Here is a 24016-nt window from a genome sequence, read left to right as displayed (position 1 = left end):
GTAAGGAGAGCAAGATGTAAGTGTGGGGACCGGCTGTTATCGAGGTTTCATCGAGTGCAGATCTGTCTTAGGTATCACGGCTTAACCTCATTGAAGTCTAGAGGGTGGACAACACGTTCGTCTTACTCAGAGCGGTGTCCGAACTCTATTTTCAACGTTTTACGTGCCACTTTCATTGTGGCCAACTACGATTCGATACAGAATGCACGAAACCTGAAGTACTCCCTAACGGATACATTGAGAGTAGTGTTTTTCTGCTGAATAATGGGAGTGCAAGGGTCTGTGTCGTGTATTTGGCTGTATGTAGCACCATTAGCCTTCGTGGGGGGCGGGCGTAGCTCAGATGGTAGAGCGCTCGCTTAGTATGCGAGAGGTACTGGGATCAATAGCCAGTGCCTCCAGAATTTTTAACACACCTACATGCGCACCTTGCCATGCAAGTGGAATAATTCTCAGCCTGCAGATGTGTCTAGGAAGATACAAGCGAATGATTAGCATCCACAATTGGCAAGCGTGCTGTTATTAGTGCGCGGGAAGCACACTCCTCCCACGCCTACACTTTATTTAGAAACAGTACAAGTGTTCCCGTAAGATTCTCAAGCCTATGTCGGAAAGATCTGCCTTGCGCCGAGTTCACGTAAATCCCACTGCACATTCCTATTCTTTGCGTGCAGTCGGCTGCTACTGGTGTTGCTAGTTGTGACTGCTGATAACAGATGCCGTAGCAATCAATTCATGGAGTGAGTTGTATGTTTTGCGATAGTCTGTCTCTGACAAGCAAGCACAGGTGACATAGGTGCGAACACAGGAAGGTAGCAGACCGTCGCTGCCTGCAGACACCGAGCAGCCACTCTAGGAGGGCGGCCTAAGCCGTAGGCGAAATGTGCTCATTCACTTTGGCGCGACGTCGAACTATAAATAATGCTGTCACTAGCGTGAGCGTTGCGTGAGCGTCGTGGAAAGTCGGAAAAGTCGGCTGCGTGGGTGAGTGCTAAGATTGGGGAGCGTTTTGTAGTATGCGCAGTGCAATGGAGACGCGGAAACTTGTTGTGGCCCAGTGTTTTGCAGTTGGACGACAAGATTAGTACACAGTAGTAAAGAGCGGGGCACTGAGTTGGCATGAATAATGGAGTGCACAATGGGGCTCGAGATGTGTTTGTTACCTCAGGTGCTGTATGATTGTCGACAAGGAGTGAAAACGGAGCAATTTGTGACGGCTCTTTCAATTTAAGACGTTAAAAACAGACGGAATTTGCATTTGTAATACCAGAGCATCGAAACTACTTGGAACTTTTGTGTATATGAACGTGTCCGCGCCTTTGTACTCTGCTCCCTTCACCGCTACAAACCAACCAACCATCGTGTCCGTGCGCATCAGAGTCGCAAAGAATGGGGAATAGCGCAGTTTGGTCGTGCATGTGGCGCAGCTCAGTTGGTAGAGCGTTCGCTTCGCATGTGAAACGTGCAGAGTACAAGCCGCGGCGCCTCAATTTTTTGTGGTCAGTGCATTGTAAGTGTTGGTCGCGGCGAACCTAAAGGCACGCAAGATGTTGCAAAGCCAGCGTCACAGACTGATATGATGTATACTGACGTAAGGAGAGCAAGATGTAAGTGTGGGGACCGGCTGTTATCGAGGTTTCATCGAGTGCAGATCTGTCTTAGGTATCACGGCTTAACCTCATTGAAGTCTAGAGGGTGGACAACACGTTCGTCTTACTCAGAGCGGTGTCCGAACTCTATTTTCAACGTTATACGTGCCAATTTCATTGTGGCCAACTACGATTCGATACAGAATGCACGAAACCTGAAGTACACCCTAACGGATACATAGAGAGTAGTGTTTGTCTGCTGAATAATGGGAGTGCAAGGGTCTGTGTCGTCTATATGGCTGTATGTAGCACCATTAGTCTTCGTGGGGTGCGGGCATAGCTCAGATGGTAGAGCGCTCGCTTAGTATGCGAGAAGTACTGGGATCAATACCCAGTGCCACCAGAATTTTTAACACACCTACATGCGCACCTTGCCATGCAAGTGGAATAATTCTCAGCCTGCAGATGTGTCTAGGAAGATACAAGCGAATGATTAGCATCCACAATTGGCAAGCGTGCTGTTATTAGTGCGCGGGAAGCACCCTCCTCCCACGCCTACACTTTATTTAGAAACAGTACAAGTGTTCCCGTAAGATTCTCAAGCCTATGTCGGAAAGATCTGCCTTGCGCCGAGTTCACGTAAATCCCACTGCACATTCCTATTCTTTGCGTGCAGTCGGCTGCTACTGGTGTTGCTAGTTGTGACTGCTGATAACAGATGCCGTAGCAATCAATTCATGGAGTGAGTTGTATGTTTTGCGATAGTCTGTCTCTGACAAGCAAGCACAGGTGACATAGGTGCGAACACAGGAAGCTAGCAGACCCTCGCTGCCTGCAGACACCGAGCAGCCACTCTAGGAGGGCGGCCTAAGCCGTAGGCGAAATGTGCTCATTCGCTTTGGCGCGACGTCGAACTATAAATAATGCTGTCACTAGCGTGAGCGTCGTGGAAAGTCGGAAAAGTCGGCTGCGTGGGTGAGTGCCAAGTTGGGGAGCGTTTTGTAGTATGCGCAGTGCAATGGAGACGCGGAAACTTGTTGTGGCCCAGTGTTTTGCAGTTGGACGACAAGATTAGTACACAGTAGTAAAGAGCGGGGCACTGAGTTGGCATGAATAATGGAGTGCACAATGGGGCTCGAGATGTGTTTGTTACATCAGGTGCTGTATGATTGTCGACAAGGAGTGAAAACGGAGCAATTTGTGACGGCTCTTTCAATTTAAGACGTTAAAAACAGACGGAATTTGCATTTGTAATACCAGAGCATCGAAACTACTTGGAACTTTTGTGTATATGAACGTGTCCGCGCCTTTGTACTCTGCTCCCTTCACCGCTACAAACCAACCAACCATCGTGTCCGTGCGCATCAGAGTCGTAAAGAATTGGGAAAAGCGCAGTTTGGTCGTGCATGTGGCGCAGCTCAGTTGGTAGAGCGTTCGCTTCGCATGTGAAAGGTGCAGAGTTCAAGCCGCGGCGCCTCAATTTTTTGTGGTCAGTGCATTGTAAGTGTTGGTCGCGGCGAACCTAAAGGCACGCAAGATGTTGCAAAGCCAGCGTCACAGACTGATATGATGTATACTGACGTAAGGAGAGCAAGATGTAAGTGTGGGGACCGGCTGTAATCGAGGTGTCATCGAGTGCAGATCTGTCTTAGGTATCACGGCTTAACCTCATTGAAGTCTAGAGGGTGGACAACACGTTCGTCTTACTCAGAGCGGTGTCCGAACTCTATTTTCAACGTTTTACGTGCCACTTTCATTGTGGCCAACTACGATTCGATACAGAATGCACGAAACCTGAAGTACACCCTAACGGATACATAGAGAGTAGTGTTTTTCTGCTGAATAATGGGAGTGCAAGGGTCTGTGTCGTGTATTTGGCTGTATGTAGCACCATTAGTCTTCGTGGGGGGCGGGCGTAGCTCAGATGGTAGAGCGCTCGCTTAGTATGCGAGAGGTACTGGGATCAATAGCCAGTGCCTCCAGAATTTTTAACACACCTACATGCGCACCTTGCCATGCAAGTGGAATAATTCTCAGCCTGCAGATGTGTCTAGGAAGATACAAGCGAATGATTAGCATCCACAATTGGCAAGCGTGCTGTTATTAGTGCGCGGGAAGCACACTCCTCCCACGCCTACACTTTATTTAGAAACAGTACAAGTGTTCCCGTAAGATTCTCAAGCCTATGTCGGAAAGATCTGCCTTGCGCCGAGTTCACGTAAATCCCACTGCACATTCCTATTCTTTGCGTGCAGTCGGCTGCTACTGGTGTTGCTAGTTGTGACTGCTGATAACAGATGCCGTAGCAATCAATTCATGGAGTGAGTTGTATGTTTTGCGATAGTCTGTCTCTGACAAGCAAGCACAGGTGACATAGGTGCGAACACAGGAAGGTAGCAGACCGTCGCTGCCTGCAGACACCGAGCAGCCACTCTAGGAGGGCGGCCTAAGCCGTAGGCGAAATGTGCTCATTCACTTTGGCGCGACGTCGAACTATAAATAATGCTGTCACTAGCGTGAGCGTTGCGTGAGCGTCGTGGAAAGTCGGAAAAGTCGGCTGCGTGGGTGAGTGCTAAGATTGGGGAGCGTTTTGTAGTATGCGCAGTGCAATGGAGACGCGGAAACTTGTTGTGGCCCAGTGTTTTGCAGTTGGACGACAAGATTAGTACACAGTAGTAAAGAGCGGGGCACTGAGTTGGCATGAATAATGGAGTGCACAATGGGGCTCGAGATGTGTTTGTTACCTCAGGTGCTGTATGATTGTCGACAAGGAGTGAAAACGGAGCAATTTGTGACGGCTCTTTCAATTTAAGACGTTAAAAACAGACGGAATTTGCATTTGTAATACCAGAGCATCGTAACTACTTGGAACTTTTGTGTATATGAACGTGTCCGCGCCTTTGTACTCTGCTCCCTTCACCGCTACAAACCAACCAACCATCGTGTCCGTGCGCATCAGAGTCGCAAAGAATGGGGAATAGCGCAGTTTGGTCGTGCATGTGGCGCAGCTCAGTTGGTAGAGCGTTCGCTTCGCATGTGAAACGTGCAGAGTACAAGCCGCGGCGCCTCAATTTTTTGTGGTCAGTGCATTGTAAGTGTTGGTGGCGGCGAACCTAAAGGCACGCAAGATGTTGCAAAGCCAGCGTCACAGACTGATATGATGTATACTGACGTAAGGAGAGCAAGATGTAAGTGTGGGGACCGGCTGTTATCGAGGTTTCATCGAGTGCAGATCTGTCTTAGGTATCACGGCTTAACCTCATTGAAGTCTAGAGGGTGGACAACACGTTCGTCTTAGTCAGAGCGGTGTCCGAACTCTATTTTCAACGTTATACGTGCCACTTTCATTGTGGCCAACTACGATTCGATACAGAATGCACGAAACCTGAAGTACACCCTAACGGATACATTGAGAGTAGTGTTTGTCTGCTGAATAATGGGAGTGCAAGGGTCAGTGTCGTCTATTTGGCTGTATGTAGCACCATTAGTCTTCGTGGGGGGCGGGCGTAGCTCAGATGGTAGAGCGCTCGCCTAGTATGCGAGAGGTACTGGGATCAATAGCCAGTGCCTCCAGAATTTTTAACACACCTACATGCGCACCTTGCCATGCAAGTGGAATAATTCTCAGCCTGCAGATGTGTCTAGGAAGATACAAGCGAATGATTAGCGTCCACAATTGGCAAGCGTGCTGCTATTAGTGCGCGGGAAGCACCCTCCTCCCACGCCTACACTTTATTTAGAAACAGTACAAGTGTTCCCGTAAGATTCTCAAGCCTATGTCGGAAAGATCTGCCTTGCGCCGAGTTCACGTAAATCCCACTGCACATTCCTATTCTTTGCGTGCAGTCGGCTGCTACTGGTGTTGCTAGTTGTGACTGCTGATAACAGATGCCGTAGCAATCAATTCATGGAGTGAGTTGTATGTTTTGCGATAGTGTGTCTCTGACAAGCAAGCACAGGTGACATAGGTGCGAACACAGGAAGCTAGCAGACCGTCGCTGCCTGCAGACACCGAGCAGCCACTCTAGGAGGGCGGCCTAAGCCGTAGGCTAAATGTGCTCATTCACTTTGGCGCGACGTCGAACTATAAATAATGCTGTCACTAGCGTGAGCGTTGCGTGAGCGTCGTGGAAAGTCGGCTGCGTGGGTGAGAGCCAAGTTTGGGGAGCGTTTTGTAGTATGCGCAGTGCAATGGAGACGCGGAAACTTGTTGTGGCCCAGTGTTTTGCAGTTGGACGACAAGATTGGTACACAGTGGTAAAGAGCGAGGCACTGAGTTGGCATGAATAATGAAGTGCACAATGGGGCTCGAGATGTGTGTGTTACCTCAGGTGCTGTATGATTGTCGACAAGGAGTGAAAACGGAGCAATTTGTGACGGCTCTTTCAATTTAAGACGTTAAAAACAGACGGAATTTGCATTTGTAATACCAGAGCATCGTAACTACTTGGAACTTTTGTGTATATGAACGTGTCCGCGCCTTTGTACTCTGCTCCCTTCACCGCTACAAACCAACCAACCATCGTGTCCGTGCGCATCAGAGTCGCAAAGAATGGGGAATAGCGCAGTTTGGTCGTGCCTGGGGCGTAGCTCAGTTGGCAGTTGCGAGTCAGCCGCCGAGCGGGACGGACGTGTGGCGGAGCTGGACGTCTGGCTGTAGTAAACACAGGCTGAGTCGCTGTGTTTGAGGTTAGTGGTGCTGCTAAGCCGCTATTCGTGTTGCACTTGTATTCATGAAGTTCTAGAATGAATAGGTCGAATTATTTGAGGAAAGACACAATCAAGTTTACTTTCGGTCGAAATTTCGTTCGACCTAAAGCATTTGAAATTAAAGCATGGTTTATCGAAAAAGTATTGATTAACGGTGATGATGTTGTCGGAGTTTATCTCTCGTTTGTGATAAATGCTGTGTATCTGAAGATGAAAAGTCCAGAATTATGTAGTTCCATTGTGGATCGTTGCGGAGGTAGCGTGAAGTTTAATCATTCTGATGGGAATGTGAGTGACGTTGCTGTTAGTCATGCTGGGTACGGGATTCGTACGATCAGAGTGTTTGAGCTCCCTTTTGAAATTCCGCCCGAAGAACTTAAAGTTGCCCTTCGGCCTTATGGCAGAATTATTTCCAATGTGGCAGAAAGGTGGTCTGAAGCTCATATGTTTCCTGTCTTGAACGGCGTAAGGCAAATTAAGATTGAATTACAGAAGCATGTCCCCTCTTATCTTAATTTTTGTGGGTATCGTGCTTTGATTATCTATGATGGGCAACCGCGGACTTGCGCTTTATGCAATTCCACGGAACACATTCGTGCAGAATGTTCACGGAGGCGTGTCCCGCAGTTACCGCGTGACGAGATGCCGAGTTCCGGCCCTGTTGTTGGTATGATGTTGTCATACGCTGCCGCTGCTGACTTCCGCCGCCGAGGCGAGTCGGTGCCGCCTGTGCGCGGGGAGCCTGCTGCCTCGCGGGCGGTTGTCGATGATACTCCGGCTTCAAGCTCTCGATTTGCGGATGGTCTGCCGATCAGCTCCGCGCCCCTCGAATCTATGCCGACGCCAACTTTTTCCAACTCTCCCACTGTGGTTGCTCGTTCTTCCGCGGACTCGGCCGAAGATCCCCAAATACCCGCAACGGAGGTTTCCTTGCGTCGTCAGGATTCCCACCAACGTGAGGATATTGCCACTAGCTTCCGAGGAGTGGACGCTCCAGGCATCCACTCTGCGGGAACTATGAACGAAGATAGCAATCTGGACATTGGTTTCACGTTGGCGCCCACAGAAGACACTTGCGTCAAGGAAACCACAACGAGCGATAGTGTCGAATTGGAGACTGGGTTGCTACCAGTGGGAGCCATGGAAAAAGATGCGCCTCCTTCTGCCGTTGTGGAATGCGATACGCGGACTTTTGTCCGAAAAAAGGAACAGGCGACGTCAGACGTATCATCCGGTACTTCTCCTGACAGGTCGCAAACTTCATCTCCTGCTGGATCGCCGAAGAGATCTTCGAAGAAAGGCAAGAAGAGGAGATTGGCACACAAAGCAGCAGAGAGTTTAGCTCCTGCATTGCGGGAAAAGTTAAAACATTTAAGGGATAATGAACGACTACGAGAACAATGCCCAGTAGCACGAGTTAACGAGTGTACTGAAGCGGAGATGAGTCGTGCCGATGCAGATGATCTTCAACAACAACCTCGCGCACCGCTTGGCGTCGCAGGTTTGCAGACCGGCACTACTATGGATTTAGACCGAACTGTCTCAGGAAAAGGACTTGATTGGGCCGATGCCCAAGAAGATCGCACCGACCACGGAATGGAGATGGACCTGACACATGCTAGTGGCATTTAATTTTTTTTTATGTCTATTTTTCTTTCTGACAGACAGAATGGAATGGTACAGACGTGACTCTGCATGGGGTATACTTCATTAGCCAATTTCTTTTACCTGCACCTATGCCAACGGAACTGACATATAATGTGACCACGATCAATATAAATCGGATTCGCAGTGAAACGAAAGTCGCTTCTTTAAAAGATTTCCTTTACCAGTCGGATACTGATATAGCCCTCCTACAGGAATTTAATGTCCACAACTTTTATGTCCCAGGTTTTCAAGAGATTTTAAATATTGCACCGGAAGCCACATGTGGGACTGCGATCCTTGTCAAAGATGGTATTGATGTGAAGGATATCTGTCTGTTAGAAAATGGGAGGGGCATCAGTTGTAAAATTTTTACTACTACTGTTTTAAATGTATATGTCCCCTCTGGTAACAACGCTAGAGATGATAGGGCAAATTTTTTTAAGAACGATATGGTCTATTTACTTAAGTGGAATCCGGCGGAAGCTTTAATCGGTGGTGACTTTAATTGTGTACTTCACAAAAAGGATCAGCGACCAAATTTTAACTTCTCCAGGGAACTGGCGGCTTTGGTGACAAACATGAAGTGGACAGACGTGTGGGAAAGCAAATACCCCACGTTAGTCAAATTTACGTACATCAGTAGTCGCTCGCAAAGCAGAATAGACAGAATATACGTCACAGCAAACCTGGAAAATAAAATCAGTAGTATCGAAGTAATTCCCACTACCTTTTCGGACCATCTCGCAGTGAAATGTAGCATTCGGTTTCAGAAGCAAGGAACGTATTGGGGTCGCCCCTTATGGAAGCTGAATACCCATATGTTGTTCGAGGGTGCCCTATCAAGAACAGTAGCGGAGGTATGGCAGGCTGCTCTACGTATGCGCCATAAATACAGCTCTCGCCTTGCGTGGTGGACCTCATGTGCTAAAAAGAAATTGAGATCATCCCTAATAGCTTACGGGAGGGAGCGAGCGATGTGGTCTCGCAATACCGTTGAATTTTACTATACATGCTTAAGGGAACTATCAGCTCAGCAGATGACTGATGAGGTTTTCATTGAAATAAAGAAGATCAAGGCTCACCTCATAAGTCTCAAGCGACAACAGCTGGAGGGTTTAAAAATTAAATCTCGTGTCCCGACAACGGTGGAGGACGAAAACGCATCGCTGTACCACTTACTCGAACATGAAAGAAATAGAAGACGAACGTTTATTGCTTGTCTTAGAGTGGGCGATAACCGGGTGCTGACGGAACACTCTGACATTTTAAATGCAGTTTATGGATTTTATCGTACGTTATATACTGATACCCGGTATAATCTAGACTGTGCGAACGATTTGCTACGAACTACAGGTATCGACAACGTTATCAATGACGAGGACAATGTGTCCCTTACCACTGCGATCACATGTGAGGAGGTGTTTGATATACTTAAATATTCGCCTACCCGTAAGTCCCCAGGGCCTGATGGCTTGCCTGTAGAGTTTTATTGTAAATTTTGGCCTCTCATCGGTAATCAATTCACAGAAGTGATAAATGAAGTGTTGCAAGGTGTTACTGTTCCACGCGAGTTCAAAGAAAGCGTAACTGTGCTAATACCAAAGGGAAGGAACGCGACAGTTAAAGATCTCAATCAATTGAGACCAATATGTTTGATGAACTCGGATTATAAAATAATTGCACGTGTACTGAAGGAAAGACTGAGACCTCTAATGGAGAAGATCATAGGTGACCACCAAACCTGTCTCTCGGGGCGGAATACTTTTAAAACTGTTTGTGAATATAGGGATGTCTCTGCAATTTTTGCAACGTCATCCTCACCAGGAGGCCTCGCCTTTATCGACTTCTCAAAGGCTTTTGACAGGGTCAACCACTTATTTTTGTTCAGAACGTTGACCTATGTGGGTTTTAGTCAACATTTTGTGCAAGTTTTAATTAACATTGTTGAAGGCATCCAAACACAAGTGTCTGTAAATGGGCATTTCACTCCACCCATTGAAATTCGCAACGGCGTCCCGCAGGGAAGTCCTTTGTCAATGCTCCTGTATGTTGTTGCACTGGAGCCTTTACTAAGGAGACTCGATGTCGATCTTGAGGGCATCACGATATCTGGCGTTAACAACGTCACCAATGCATATGCTGATGACGTTGGAGTGGTTATTCGTAGTAACGAAGATTTAGAGAAATTAACTACGAATATTCAGATCTTTTGTGAAGCTACAGGCGCTAGGGTTAACGAGGTGAAGAGTTCGTTTTTAAATCTTAAAGGTCTTCAAGATGTCCGTTTGGAATGGGCACGCTCCGTCGATCGTCACACCGCTCTGGGTGTCACCTTTTACCGATGTCCGCTTCAGACCATGACCTACAATTGGAAGAAAGTACTGGATACAATCAGAGGAGCCACAATACTCAATCAGACCAGACATCTGAACATTAAACAACGAATCAGAATAATTAATTGGTCCGTTTTATCAAAAGCTATATATATAGGTCAAATATTGCCAGTTTCGAAACCCATTGCCAAACGTATAATGAGTATCATTTGCCGATTTATATGGACAGGGAATATTTTTAGAGTAGCAGTCGGTACAGTTACGTTACCTTCCGCTGAAGGTGGCCTAGGTTTAACAGATATATGGCGGAAGACTACGGCGTTATATATAAAGAGGACCCTACAAATTATAGAAAAACATCCACATAGTATTACAGCAAGGCTGTATCGACTCCTACAGCCAGAAAATTACGTCCACCCATAAATATAGGCGGAATTAATTATAAATTGAAATATATTCGCCAGTTCTTTTTAGAGATTAGCTACATGGACAGTATTGTCACGAATCCACAATCAAGGAATTGCAGGAAATTAATGGAACTCTTAACAACGAAAGAACATGTCAACAAAATGGAGTGCAGATATCCCGACAAAGACTGGAAAAGAATTTGGAAAAATATTAGTAATCGTGAACTGTCTTCCGACATTCAGGCAACCTGGTACCAAGTTGTTAATAACGTAGTTTCCACTAACGAAAAGTTGCACTCCATTGGTCTTAGTGACACGATTGTGTGCACCCGATGTGACGCAGTTGACACATTGATCCACCGCTTTCTCTGTGGCGGATACGCCGAAATATGGAGGGGACTCCAACGGCGGGTAGCCTTTATAACCAGAACTGTTAGTACTGAGATCAATGTTGAAAAATTACTCTTCCCCGATGGTGTTTTCTTCCCTGTCCAGAAAACCAATGCTGTGTTGTGGTTGTTTGGCAATTATGTACATTACGTTATATCTGAACACGGCAATGACCGTGTTTTAGAATACGAATTATACGAACGAGCAAAATATTATCAGATATGTACGCGCAGGGACCACAAAAAAACTTTTGGTAACATGTTACACATTCTGTTTCAGAGACAAGGGATTGGATAAACATCTTAATAGCCCTCGTCTACGAAAAATGTAGTCACAGGCCAAAGTAGGGGATCGCTGTTGAGGGTGAAGTACGGTGGGGACTTCGTGTGCCCCAGGCCGCTACGGTAGCCGTAAAGGCCTCGGACAGAACCCCGAAACGGCACTGCGGCTTCACACTTACTGCTGGATGAACGCCATATCTCCAGCAACTACTTTCATCTATGATGATTTTCCAGGATCTCGGTAATATCGGAAGGTGGTTTCGTTGCACACAATGCAGTGGAAGCTTCTTGCACGTGTTCCTCAGTTACAATCTTTCTATTTTTGTTTAATTTTTTTCAGTATGAAGCAAGAGTGACAATTTATTAATTCCCAAGAAGCCTTAATTTTTCAATTTTCAGTTCTACGGAGGAGAAGCCTCACATGGCGAAGAAGCCAAACATCATTTCATTTCCCTAACTGTCACAGTAAATTTGAAAAAAAAAATCAGTCGATATAGCACAGAAGCTCTCCGAAGAAGGCATAAAAGGAGAGCGAATGGATGGGCTGTGTGGGGAGAAGGGAGGCCCAAGAACAAAAAAAAAAAAAAAAAAAAAAAAAAAAAGTGGTAGAGCACTGGTCTAGTAAACCAGGGGTCGTGAGTTCCCATCCTCAGAGGAGGAAGACGCATTAAAAAAAAAAAAAAAAGTTGGTAGAGCGTTCGCTTCGCATGAGAAAGGTGCAGGGTTCAAGCCACGGCGCCTCAATTTTTTGTGGTCAGTGCATTGTAAGTGTTGGTCGCGGCGTACCTAAAGGCACGCAAGATGTTGCAAAGCCAGCGTCACAGACTGATATGATGTATACTGACGTAAGGAGAGCAAGATGTAAGTGTGGGGACCGGCTGTTATCGAGGTGTCATCGAGTGCAGATCTGTCTTAGGTATCACGGCTTAACCTCATTGAAGTCTAGAGGGTGGACAACACGTTCGTCTTACTCAGAGCGGTGTCAGAACTCTATTTTCAACGTTATACATGCCACTTTCATTGTGGCCAACTACGATTTGATACAGAATGCACGAAACCTGAAATACACCCTAACGGATACATAGAGAGTAGTGTTTGTCTGCTGAATAATGGGAGTGCAAGGGTCTGTGTCGTCTATATGGCTGTATGTAGCACCATTAGCGAGCGTAGCTCAGATGGTAGAGCGCTCGCTTAGTATGCGAGAGGTACTGAGATCAATACCGAGTGCCTCCAGAATTTTTAACACACCTACATGCGCACCTTGCCATGCAAGTGGAATATTTCTCAGAATGCAGATGTGTCTAGGAAGATACAAGCGAAAGATTAGCATCCACAATTGGCAAGCGTGCTGTTATTAGTGCGCGGGAAGCACCCTCCTCCCACGCCTACACTTTATTTAGAAACAGTACAAGTGTTCCCGTAAGATTCTCAAGCCTATGTCGGAAAGATCTGCCTTGCGCCGAGTTCACGTAAATCCCACTGCACATTCCTATTCTTTGCGTGCAGTCGGCTGCTACTGGTGTTGCTAGTTGTGACTGCTGATAACAGATGCCGTAGCAATCAATTCATGGAGTGAGTTGAATATTTTGCGATAGTCTGTCTCTGACAAGCAAGCACAGGTGACATAGGTGCGAACACAGGAAGCTAGCAGACCCTCGCTGCCTGCAGACACCAAGCAGCCACTCTAGGAGGGCGGCCTAAGCCATAGGCGAAATGTGCTCTTTCGCTTTGGCGCGACGTCGAACTATAAATAATGCTGTCACTAGCGTGAGCGTCGTGGAAGTTCGGAAAAGTCGGCTGCGTGGGTGAGTGCCAAGTTTGGGGAGCGTTTTGTAGTATGCGCAGTGCAATGGAGACGCGGAAACTTGTTGTGGCCCAGTGTTTTGCAGTTGGACGACAAGATTGGTACACAGTGGTAAAGAGCGAGGCACTGAGTTGGCATGAATAATGAAGTGCACAATGGGGCTCGAGATGTGTTTGTTACCTCAGGTGCTGTATGATTGTCGACAAGGAGTGAAAACGGAGCAATTTGTGACGGCTCTTTCAATGTAAGACGTTAAAAACAGACGGAATTTGCATTTGTAATACCAGAGCATCGTAACTACTTGGAACTTTTGTGTATATGAACGTGTCCGCGCCTTTGTACTCTGCTCCCTTCACCGCTACAAACCAACCAACCATCGTGTCCGTGCGCATCAGAGTCGCAAAGAGTGGGGAATAGCGCAGTTCGGTCGTGCCTGGGGCGTAGCTCAGTTGGTAGAGCGTTCGCTTCGCATGAGAAAGGTGCAGAGTACAAGCCGCGGCGCCTCAATTTTTTGTGGTCAGTGCATTGTAAGTGTTGGTCGCGGCGAACCTAAAGTCACGCAAGATGTTGCAAAGCCAGCGTCACAGACTGATATGATGTATACTGACGTAAGGAGAGCAAGATGTAAGTGTGGGGACCGGCTGTTATCGAGCTGTCATCGAGTGCAGATCTGTCTTAGGTATCACGGCTTAACCTCATTGAAGTCTAGAGGGTGGACAACACGTTCGTCTTACTCAGAGCGGTGTCCGAACTCTATTTTCAACGTTATACGTGCCACTTTCATTGTGGCCAACTACGATATGATACAGAATGCACGAAACCTGAAATACACCCTAACGGATACATAGAGAGTAGTGTTTGTCTGCTGAATAATGGGAGTGCAAGGGTCTGTGTAGTCTATATGGCTGTATGTAGCACCGTTAGTCTTCGTGAGGGGCGGGCGTAGCTGAGATGGTAGAGCCCTCGGTTAGTATGCGAGAGGTACTGGGATCAATACCCGGTGCCTCCAGAATTTTTAACACACCTACATGCGCACCTTGCCATGCAAGTGGAATAATTCTCAGCCTGCAGATGTGTCTAGGAAGATACAAGCGAATGATTAGCATCCACAATTGGCAAGCGTGCTGTTATTAGTGTGCGGGAAGCACCCTCCTCCCACGCCTACACTTAATTTAGAAACAGTACAAGTGTTCCCGTAAGATTCTCAAGCCTATGTCGGAAAGATCTGCCTTGCGCCGAGTTCACGTAAATCCCACTGCACATTCCTATTCTTTGCGTGCAGTCGCCTGCTACTGGTGTTGCTAGTTGTGACTGCTGATAACAGATGCCGTAGCAATCAATTCATGGAGTGAGTTGTATGTTTTGCGGTAGTCTGTCTCTGACAAGCAAGCACAGGTGACATAGGTGCGAACACAGGAAGCTAGCAGACCCTCGCTGCCTGCAGACACCGAGCAGCCACACTAGGAGGGCGGCCTAAGCCGTAGGCGAAATGTGCTCATTCGCTTTGGCGCGACGTCGAACTATAAATAATGCTGTCACTAGCGTGAGCGTTGCGTGAGCGTCGTGGAAAATCGGAAAAGTCGGCTGCGTGGGTGAGTGCCAAGTTTGGGGAGCGTTTTGTAGTATGCGCAGTGCAATGGAGACGCGGAAACTTGTTGTGGCCCAGTGTTTTGCAGTTGGACGACAAGATTGGTACACAGTGGTAAAGAGCGAGGCACTGAGTTGGCATGAATAATGAAGTGCACAATGGGGCTCGAGATGTGTTTGTTACCTCAGGTGCTGTATGATTGTCGACAAGGAGTGAAAACGGAGCAATTTGTGACGGCTCTTTCAATGTAAGACGTTAAAAACAGACGGAATTTGCATTTGTAATACCAGAGCATCGTAACTACTTGGAACTTTTGTGTATATGAACGTGTCCGCGCCTTTGTACTCTGCTCCCTTCACCGCTACAAACCAACCAACCATCGTGTCCGTGCGCATCAGAGTCGCAAAGAGTGGGGAATAGCGCAGTTCGGTCGTGCCTGGGGCGTAGCCCAGTTGGTAGAGCGTTCGCTTCGCATTAGAAAGGTGCGGGGTTCAAGCCGCGGCGCCTCAATTTTTTGTGGTCAGTGCATTGTAAGTGTTGGTCGCGGCGAACCTAAAGGCACGCAAGATGTTGCAAAGCCAGCGTCACAGACTGATATGATGTATACTGACGTAAGGAGAGCAAGATGTAAGTGTGGGGACCGGCTGTTATCGAGCTGTCATCGAGTGCAGATCTGTCTTAGGTATCACCGCGTAACCTCATTGAAGTCTAGAGGGTGGACAACACGTTCGTCTTACTCAGAGCGGTGTCCGAACACTATTTTCGACGTTATACGTGCCACTTTCATTGTGGCCAACTACGATATGATACAGAATGCACGAAACCTGAAATACACCCTAACGGATACATAGAGAGTAGTGTTTGTCTGCTGAATAATGGGAGTGCAAGGGTCTGTGTAGTCTATATGGCTGTATGTAGCACCGTTAGTCTTCGTGGGGGGCGGGCGTAGCTGAGATGGTAGAGCGCTCGGTTAGTATGCGAGAGGTACTGGGATCAATAGCCAGTGCCTCCAGAATTTTTAACACACCTACATGCGCACCTTGCCATGCAAGTGGAATAATTCTCAGCCTGCAGATGTGTCTAGGAAGATACAAGCGAATGATTAGCATCCACAATTGGCAAGCGTGCTGTTATTAGTGGGCGGGAAGCACCCTCCTCTCACGCCTACACTTAATTTAGAAACAGTACAAGTGTTCCCGTAAGATTCTCAAGCCTATGTCGGAAAGATCTGCCTTGCGCCGAGTTCACGTAAATCCCACTGCACATTCCTATTCTTTGCGTGCAGTCGGCTGCTACTGGTGTTGCTAGTTGTGACTGCTGATAACAGATGCCGTAGCAATCAATTCATGGAGTGAGTTGTATGTTTTGCGATAGTCTGTCTCTGACAAGCAAGCACAGGTGACATAGGTGCGAACACAGGAAGCTAGCAGACCCTCGCTGCCTGCAGACACCGAGCAGCCACTCTAGGAGGGCGGCCTAAGCCGTAGGCGAAATGTGCTCATTCGCTTTGGCGCGACGTCGAACTATAAATAATGCTGTCACTAGCGTGAGCGTTGCGTGAGTGTCGTGGAAATTCGGAAAAGTCGGCTGCGTGGGTGAGTGCCAAGTTTGGGGAGCGTTTTGTAGTATGCGCAGTGCAATGGAGACGCGGAAACTTGTTGTGGCCCAGTGTTTTGCAGTTGGACGACAAGATTAGTACACAGTAGTAAAGAGCGAGGCACTAAGTTGGCATGAATAATGGAGTGCACAATGGGGCTCGAGATGTGTTTGTTACCTCAGGTGCTGTATGATTGTCGACAAGGAGTGAAAACGGAGCAATTTGTGACGGCTCTTTCAATTTAAGACGTTAAAAACAGACGGAATTTGCATTTGTAATACCAGAGCATCGAAACTACATGGAACTTTTGTGTATATGAACGTGTCCGCGCATTTGTACTCTGCTCCCTTCACCGCAACAAACCAACCAACCATCGTGTACGTGCGCATCAGAGTCGCAAAGAATGGGGAATAGCGCAGTTTGGTCGTGCCTGGGGCGTAGCTCAGTTGGTAGAGCGTTCGCTTCGCATGTGAAAGGTGCAGGGTTCAAGCCGCGGCGCCTCAACTTTTTGTGGTCAGTGCATTGTAAGTGTTGGTCGCGGCGAACCTAAAGGCACGCAAGATGTTGCAAAGCCAGCGTCACAGACTGATATGATGTATACTGACGTAAGGAGAGCAAGATGTAAGTGTGGGGACCGGCTGTTATCGATGTGTCATCGAGTGCAGATCTGTCTTAGGTATCACGGCTTAACCTCATTGAAGTCTAGAGGGTGGACAACACGTTCGTCTTACTCAGAGCGGTGTCCGAACTCTATTTTCGACGTTATACGTGCCACTTTCATTGTGGCCAACTACGATTCGATACAGAATGCACGAAACCTGAAAGACACCCTAACGGATACATAGAGAGTAGTAATTGTCTGCTGAATAATGGGAGTGCAAGGGTCTGTGTCGTCTATATGGCTGTATGTAGCACCATTAGTCTTCGGGGGGGGGGGCGGGCGTAGCTCAGATGGTAGATCGTTCGCTTAGTATGCGAGAGGTACTGGGATCAATACCCAGTGCCTCCAGAATTTTTAACACGCCTACATGTGCACCTTGCCATGCAAGTGGAATAATTCTCAGCCTGCAGATGTGTCTAGGAAGATACAAGCGAATGATTAGCATCCACAATTGGCAAGCGTGCTGTTATTAGTGCGCGGGAAGCACCCTCCTCCCACGCCTACACTTTATTTAGAAACAGTACAAGTGTTCCCGTAAGATTCTCAAGCCTATGTCGGAAAGAACTGCCTTGCGCCGAGTTCACGTAAATCCCACTGCACATTCCTATTCTTTGCGTGCAGTCGGCTGCTACTGGTGTTGCTAGTTGTGACTGCTGATAACAGATGCCGTAGCAATCAATTCATGGAGTGAGTTGTATGTTTTGCGATAGTCTGTCTCTGACAAGCAAGCACAGGTGACATAGGTGCGAACACAGGAAGCTAGCAGACCCTCGCTGCCTGCAGACACCGAGCAGCCACTCTAGGAGGGCGGCCTAAGCCGTAGGCGAAATGTGCTCATTCGCTTTGGCGCGACGTCGAACTATAAATAATGCTGTCACTAGCGTGAGCGTTGCGTGAGTGTCGTGGAAATTCGGAAAAGTCGGCTGCGTGGGTGAGTGCCAAGTTTGGGGAGCGTTTTGTAGTATGCGCAGTGCAATGGAGACGCGGAAACTTGTTGTGGCCCAGTGTTTTGCAGTTGGACGACAAGATTAGTACACAGTAGTAAAGAGCGAGGCACTAAGTTGGCATGAATAATGGAGTGCACAATGGGGCTCGAGATGTGTTTGTTACCTCAGGTGCTGTATGATTGTCGACAAGGAGTGAAAACGGAGCAATTTGTGACGGCTCTTTCAATTTAAGACGTTAAAAACAGACGGAATTTGCATTTGTAATACCAGAGCATCGAAACTACATGGAACTTTTGTGTATATGAACGTGTCCGCGCATTTGTACTCTGCTCCCTTCACCGCTACAAACCAACCAACCATCGTGTACGTGCGCATCAGAGTCGCAAAGAATGGGGAATAGCGCAGTTTGGTCGTGCCTGGGGCGTAGCTCAGTTGGTAGAGCGTTCGCTTCGCATGTGAAAGGTGCAGGGTTCAAGCCGCGGCGCCTCAACTTTTTGTGGTCAGTGCATTGTAAGTGTTGGTCGCGGCGAACCTAAAGGCACGCAAGATGTTGCAAAGCCAGCGTCACAAACTGATATGATGTATACTGACGTAAGGAGAGCAAGATGTAAGTGTGGGGACCGGCTGTTATCGAGGTGTCATCGAGTGCAGATCTGTCTTAGGTATCACGGCTTAACCTCATTGAAGTCTAGAGGGTGGACAACACGTTCGTCTTACTCAGAGCGGTGTCCGAACTCTATTTTCGACGTTATACGTGCCACTTTCATTGTGGCCAACTACGATTCGATACAGAATGCACGAAACCTGAAAGACACCCTAACGGATACATAGAGAGTAGTAATTGTCTGCTGAATAATGGGAGTGCAAGGGTCTGTGTCGTCTATATGGCTGTATGTAGCACCATTAGTCTTCGGGGGGGCGGGCGTAGCTCAGATGGTAGAGCGTTCCCTTAGTATGCGAGAGGTACTGGGATCAATACCCAGTGCCTCCAGAATTTTTAACATGCCTACATGTGCACCTTGCCATGCAAGTGGAATAATTCTCAGCCTGCAGATGTGTCTAGGAAGATACAAGCGAATGATTAGCATCCACAATTGGCAAGCGTGCTGTTATTAGTGCGCGGGAAGCACCCTCCTCCCACGCCTACACTTTATTTAGAAACAGTACAAGTGTTCCCGTAAGATTCTCAAGCCTATGTCGGAAAGAACTGCCTTGCGCCGAGTTCACGTAAATCCCACTGCACATTCCTATTCTTTGCGTGCAGTCGTCTGCTACTGGTGTTGCTAGTTGTGACTGCTGATAACAGATGCCGTAGCAATCAATTCATGGAGTGAGTTGTATGTTTTGCGATAGTCTGTCTCTGACAAGCAAGCACAGGTGACATAGGTGCGAACACAGGAAGCTAGCAGACCCTCGCTGCCTGCAGACACCGAGCAGCCACTCTAGGAGGGCGGCCTAAGCCGTAGGCGAAATGTGCTCATTCGCTTTGGCGCGACGTCGAACTATAAATAATGCTGTCACTAGCGTGAGCGTTGCGTGAGTGTCGTGGAAATTCGGAAAAGTCGGCTTCGTGGGTGAGTGCCAAGTTTGGGGAGCGTTTTGTAGTATGCGCAGTGCGATGGAGACGCGGAAACTTGTTGTGGCCCAGTGTTTTGCAGTTGGACGACAAGATTAGTACACAGTAGTAAAGAGCGAGGCACTGAGTTGGCATGAATAATGGAGTGCACAATGGGGCTCGAGATGTGTTTGTTACCTCAGGTGCTGTATGATTGTCGTCAAGGAGTGAAAACGGAGCAATTTGTGACGGCTCTTTCAATTTAAGACGTTAAAAACAGACGGAATTTGCATTTGTAATACCAGAGCATCGAACTACTTGGAACTTTTGTGTATATGAACGTGTCCGTGCCTTTGTACTCTGCTCCCTTCACCGCTACAAACCAACCAACCATCGTGTCCGTGCGCATCAGAGTCGCAAAGAATGGGGAATAGCGCAGTTTGGTCGTGCATGTGGCGTAGCTCAGTTGGTAGAGCGTTCGCTTCGCATGTGAAAGGTGCAGGGGTCAAGCCGCGGCGCCTCAACTTTTTGTGGTCAGTGCATGGTAAGTTTTGGTCGCGGCGAACCTAAAGGCACGCAAGATGTTGCAAAGCCAGCGTCACAGACTGATATGATGTATACTGACGTAAGGAGAGCAAGATGTAAGTGTGGGGACCGGCTGTTATCGAGGTGTCATCGAGTGCAGATCTGTCTTAGGTATCACGGCTTAACCTCATTGAAGTCTAGAGGGTGGACAACACGTTCGTCTTACTCAGAGCGGTGTCCGAACTCTATTTTCGACGTTATACGTGCCACTTTCATTGTGGCCAACTACGATTCGATACAGAATGCACGAAACCTGAAAGACACCCTAACAGATACATAGAGAGTAGTGTTTGTCTGCTGAATAATGGGAGTGCAAGGGTCTGTGTCGTCTATATGGCTGTATATAGCACCATTAGTCTCCGGGGGGGCAGGCGTAGCTCATATGGTAGAGCGCTCGCTTAGTATGCGAGAGGTACTGGGATCAATACCCAGTGCCTCCAGAATTTTTAACACACCTACATGCGCACCTTGCCATGCAAGTGGAATAATTCTCAGCCTGCAGATGTGTCTAGGAAGATACAAGCGAATGATTAGCATCCACAATTGGCAAGCGTGCTGTTATTAGTGCGCGGGAAGCACCCTCCTCCCACGCCTACACTTAATTTAGAAACAGTGCAAGTGTTCCCGTAAGATTCTCAAGCCTATGTCGGAAAGATCTGCCTTGCGCCGAGTTCACGTAAATCCCACTGCACATTCCTATTCTTTGCGTGCAGTCGGCTGCTACTGGTGTTGCTAGTTGTGACTGCTGATAACAGATGCCGTAGCAATCAATTCATGGAGTGAGTTGTATGTTTTGCGATAGTCTGTCTCTGACAAGCAAGCACAGGTGACATAGGTGCGAACACAGGAAGCTAGCAGACCCTCGCTGCCTGCAGACACCGAGCAGCCACACTAGGAGGGCGGCCTAAGCCGTAGGCGAAATGTGCTCATTCGCTTTGGCGCGACGTCGAACTATAAATAATGCTGTCACTAGCGTGAGCGTTGCGTGAGCATCGTGGAAAGTCAGAAAAGTCGGCTGCGTGGGTGAGTGCCAAGTTTGGGGAGCGTTTTGTAGTATGCGCAGTGCAATGGAGACGCGGAAACTTGTTGTGGCCCAGTGTTTTGCAGTTGGACGACAAGATTAGTACACAGTAGTTAAGGGCGAGGCACTGAGTTGGCATGAATAATGGAGTGCACAATGGGGCTCGAGATGTGTTTGTTACCTCAGGTGCTGTATGATTGTCGACAAGGAGTGAAAACGGAGCAATTTGTGACGGCTCTTTCAATTCAAGACGTTAAAAACAAACGGAATTTGCATTTGTAATACCAGAGCATCGAAACTACTTGGAACTTTTGTGTATATGAACGTGTCCGCGCCTTTGTACTCTGCTCCCTTCACCGCTACAAACCATCCAACCATCGTGTCCGTGCGCATCAGAGTCGCAAAGAATGGGGAATAGCGCAGTTTTGTCGTGCATGTGGCGTAGCTCAGTTGGTAGAGCCTTCGCTTCGCATGTGAATGGTGCGGGGTTCAAGCCGCGGCGCCTCCATTTTTTGTGGTCAGTGCATGGTAAGTGTTGGTCGCGGCGAACCTACAGGCACGCAAGATGTTGCAAAGCCAGCGTCACAGACTGATATGATGTATACTGACGTAAGGAGAGCAAGATGTAAGTGTGGGGACCGGCTGTTATCGAGGTGTCATCGAGTGCAGATCTGTCTTAGGTATCACGGCTTAACCTCATTGAAGTCTAGAGGGTGGACAACACGTTCGTCTTACTCAGAGCGGTGTCCGAACTCTATTTTCGACGTTATACGTGCCACTTTCATTGTGGCCAACTACGATTCGATACAGAATGCACGAAACCTGAAAGACACCCTAACGGATACATAGAGAGTAGTGTTTGTCTGCTGAATAATGGGAGTGCAAGGGTCTGAATCGTCTATATGGCTGTATGTAGCACCATTAGTCTTCGTGGGGGGCGGGCGTAACTCAGATGGTAGAGAGCTCGCTTAGTATGCGAGAGGTACTGGGATCAATACCCAGTGCCTCCGGAATTTTTAACACACCTACATGCGCACCTTGCCATGCAAGTGGAATAATTCTCAGAATGCAGATGTGTCTAGGAAGATACAAGCGAATGATTAGCATCCACAATTGGCAAGCGTGCTGTTATTAGTGCGCGGGAAGCACCCTCCTCCCACCCCTACACTTTATTTAGAAACAGTACAAGTGTTCCCGTAAGATTCTCAAGCCTATGTCGGAAAGATCTGCCTTGCGCCGAGTTCACGTAAATCCCACTGCACATTCCTATTCTTTGCGTGCAGTCGGCTGCTACTGGTGTTGCTAGTTGTGACTGCTGATAACAGATGCCGTAGCAATCAATTCATGGAGTGAGTTGTATGTTTTGCGATAGTCTGTCTCTGACAAGCAAGCACAGGTGACATAGGTGCGAACACAGGGAGCTAGCAGACCGTCGCTGCCTGCAGACACCGAGCCGCCACACTAGGAGGGCGGCCTAAGCCGTAGGCGAAATGTGCTCATTCGCTTTGGCGCGACGTCGAACTATAAATAATGCTGTCACTAGCGTGAGCGTTGCGTGAGCGTCGTGGAAAGACAGAAAAGTCGGCTGCGTGGGTGAGTGCCAAGTTTGGGGAGCGTTTTGTAGTATGCGCAGTGCAATGGAGACGCGGAAACTTGTTGTGGCCCAGTGTTTTGCAGTTGGACGACAAGATTGTTACACAGTGGTAAAGAGCGAGGCACTGAGTTGGCATGAATAATGGAGTGCACAATGGGGCTCGAGATGTGTTTGTTACCTCAGGTGCTGTATGATTGTCGACAAGGAGTGAAAACGGAGCAATTTGTGACGGCTCTTTCAATTTAAGACGTTAAAAACAGACGGAATTTGCATTTGTAATACCAGAGCATCGAAACTACTTGGAACTTTTGTGTATATGATCGTGTCCGCGCCTTTGTACTCTGCTCCCTTCACCGCTACAAACCAACCAACCATCGTGTCCGTACGCATCAGAGTCGCAAAGAATGGGGAATAGCGCAGATTGGTCGTGCATGTGGCGTAGCTCAGTTGGTAGAGCGTTCGCTTCGCATGAGAAAGGTGCAGGGTTCAAGCCGCGGCGCCTCAACTTTTTTGTGGTCAGTGCATGGTATGTGTTGGTCGCGGCGAACCTACAGGCACGCAAGATGTTGCAAAGCCAGCGTCACAGACTGATATGATGTATACTGACGTAAGGAGAGCAAGATGTTAGTGTGGGGACCGGCTGTTATCGAGGTGTCATCGAGTGCAGATCTGTCTTAGGTATCACGGCTTAACCTCATTGAAGTCTAGAGGGTGGACAACACGTTCGTCTTACTCAGAGCGGTGTCCGAACTCTATTTTCGACGTTATACGTGCCACTTTCATTGTGGCCAACTACGATTCGATACAGAATGCACGAAACCTGAAAGACACCCTAACGGGTACATAGAGAGTAGTGTTTGTCTGCTGAATAATGGGAGTGCAAGGGTCTGTATCGTCTATATGGCTGTATGTAGCACCATTAGTCTTCGTGGGGGGCGGGCGTAACCCAGATGGTAGAGCGCTCGGTTAGTATGCGAGAGGTACTGGGATCAATACCCAGTGCCTCCAGAATTTTTAACACACCTACATGCGCACCTTGCCATGCAAGTGGAATAATTCTCAGCCTGCAGATGTGTCTAGGAATATACAAGCGAATGATTAGCATCCACAATTGGCAAGCGTGCTGTTATTAGTGCGCGGGAAGCACCCTCCTCCCACGCAACCACTTTATTTAGAAACACTACAAGTGTTCCCGTAAGATTGTCAAGCCTATGTCGGAAAGATCTGCCTTGTGCCGAGTTCACGTAAATCCCACTGCACATTCCTATTCTCTGCGTGCAGTCGGCTGCTACTGGTGTTGCTAGTTG

The 24016-nt window shown here is 47.9% G+C and overlaps 2 non-coding genes across 2 annotated transcripts; both read left to right on the top strand.

Annotated features, from left to right (window-relative positions):
• The first annotated feature begins 16777 nt into the window (after positions 1 to 16777).
• Trnaa-cgc (transfer RNA alanine (anticodon CGC)) lies at positions 16778 to 16850 on the top strand. The gene has a single exon. It is a non-coding gene; the product is annotated as a tRNA-Ala (tRNA).
• A 1521-nt stretch (positions 16851 to 18371) lies between these two features.
• On the top strand, positions 18372 to 18444 carry Trnaa-cgc (transfer RNA alanine (anticodon CGC)). Its single transcript has one exon. It is a non-coding gene; the product is annotated as a tRNA-Ala (tRNA).
• Positions 18445 to 24016: the final 5572 nt, after the last annotated feature.

This window comes from Schistocerca gregaria, chromosome 10, assembly GCF_023897955.1.
Source record: "Schistocerca gregaria isolate iqSchGreg1 chromosome 10, iqSchGreg1.2, whole genome shotgun sequence".
Classification (NCBI taxonomy): Eukaryota; Metazoa; Arthropoda; class Insecta; order Orthoptera; family Acrididae; genus Schistocerca; species Schistocerca gregaria.
The sequence above is the reverse complement of the archived record's forward strand: the minus strand, read 5'-3'. Positions and strand labels throughout refer to the sequence as shown.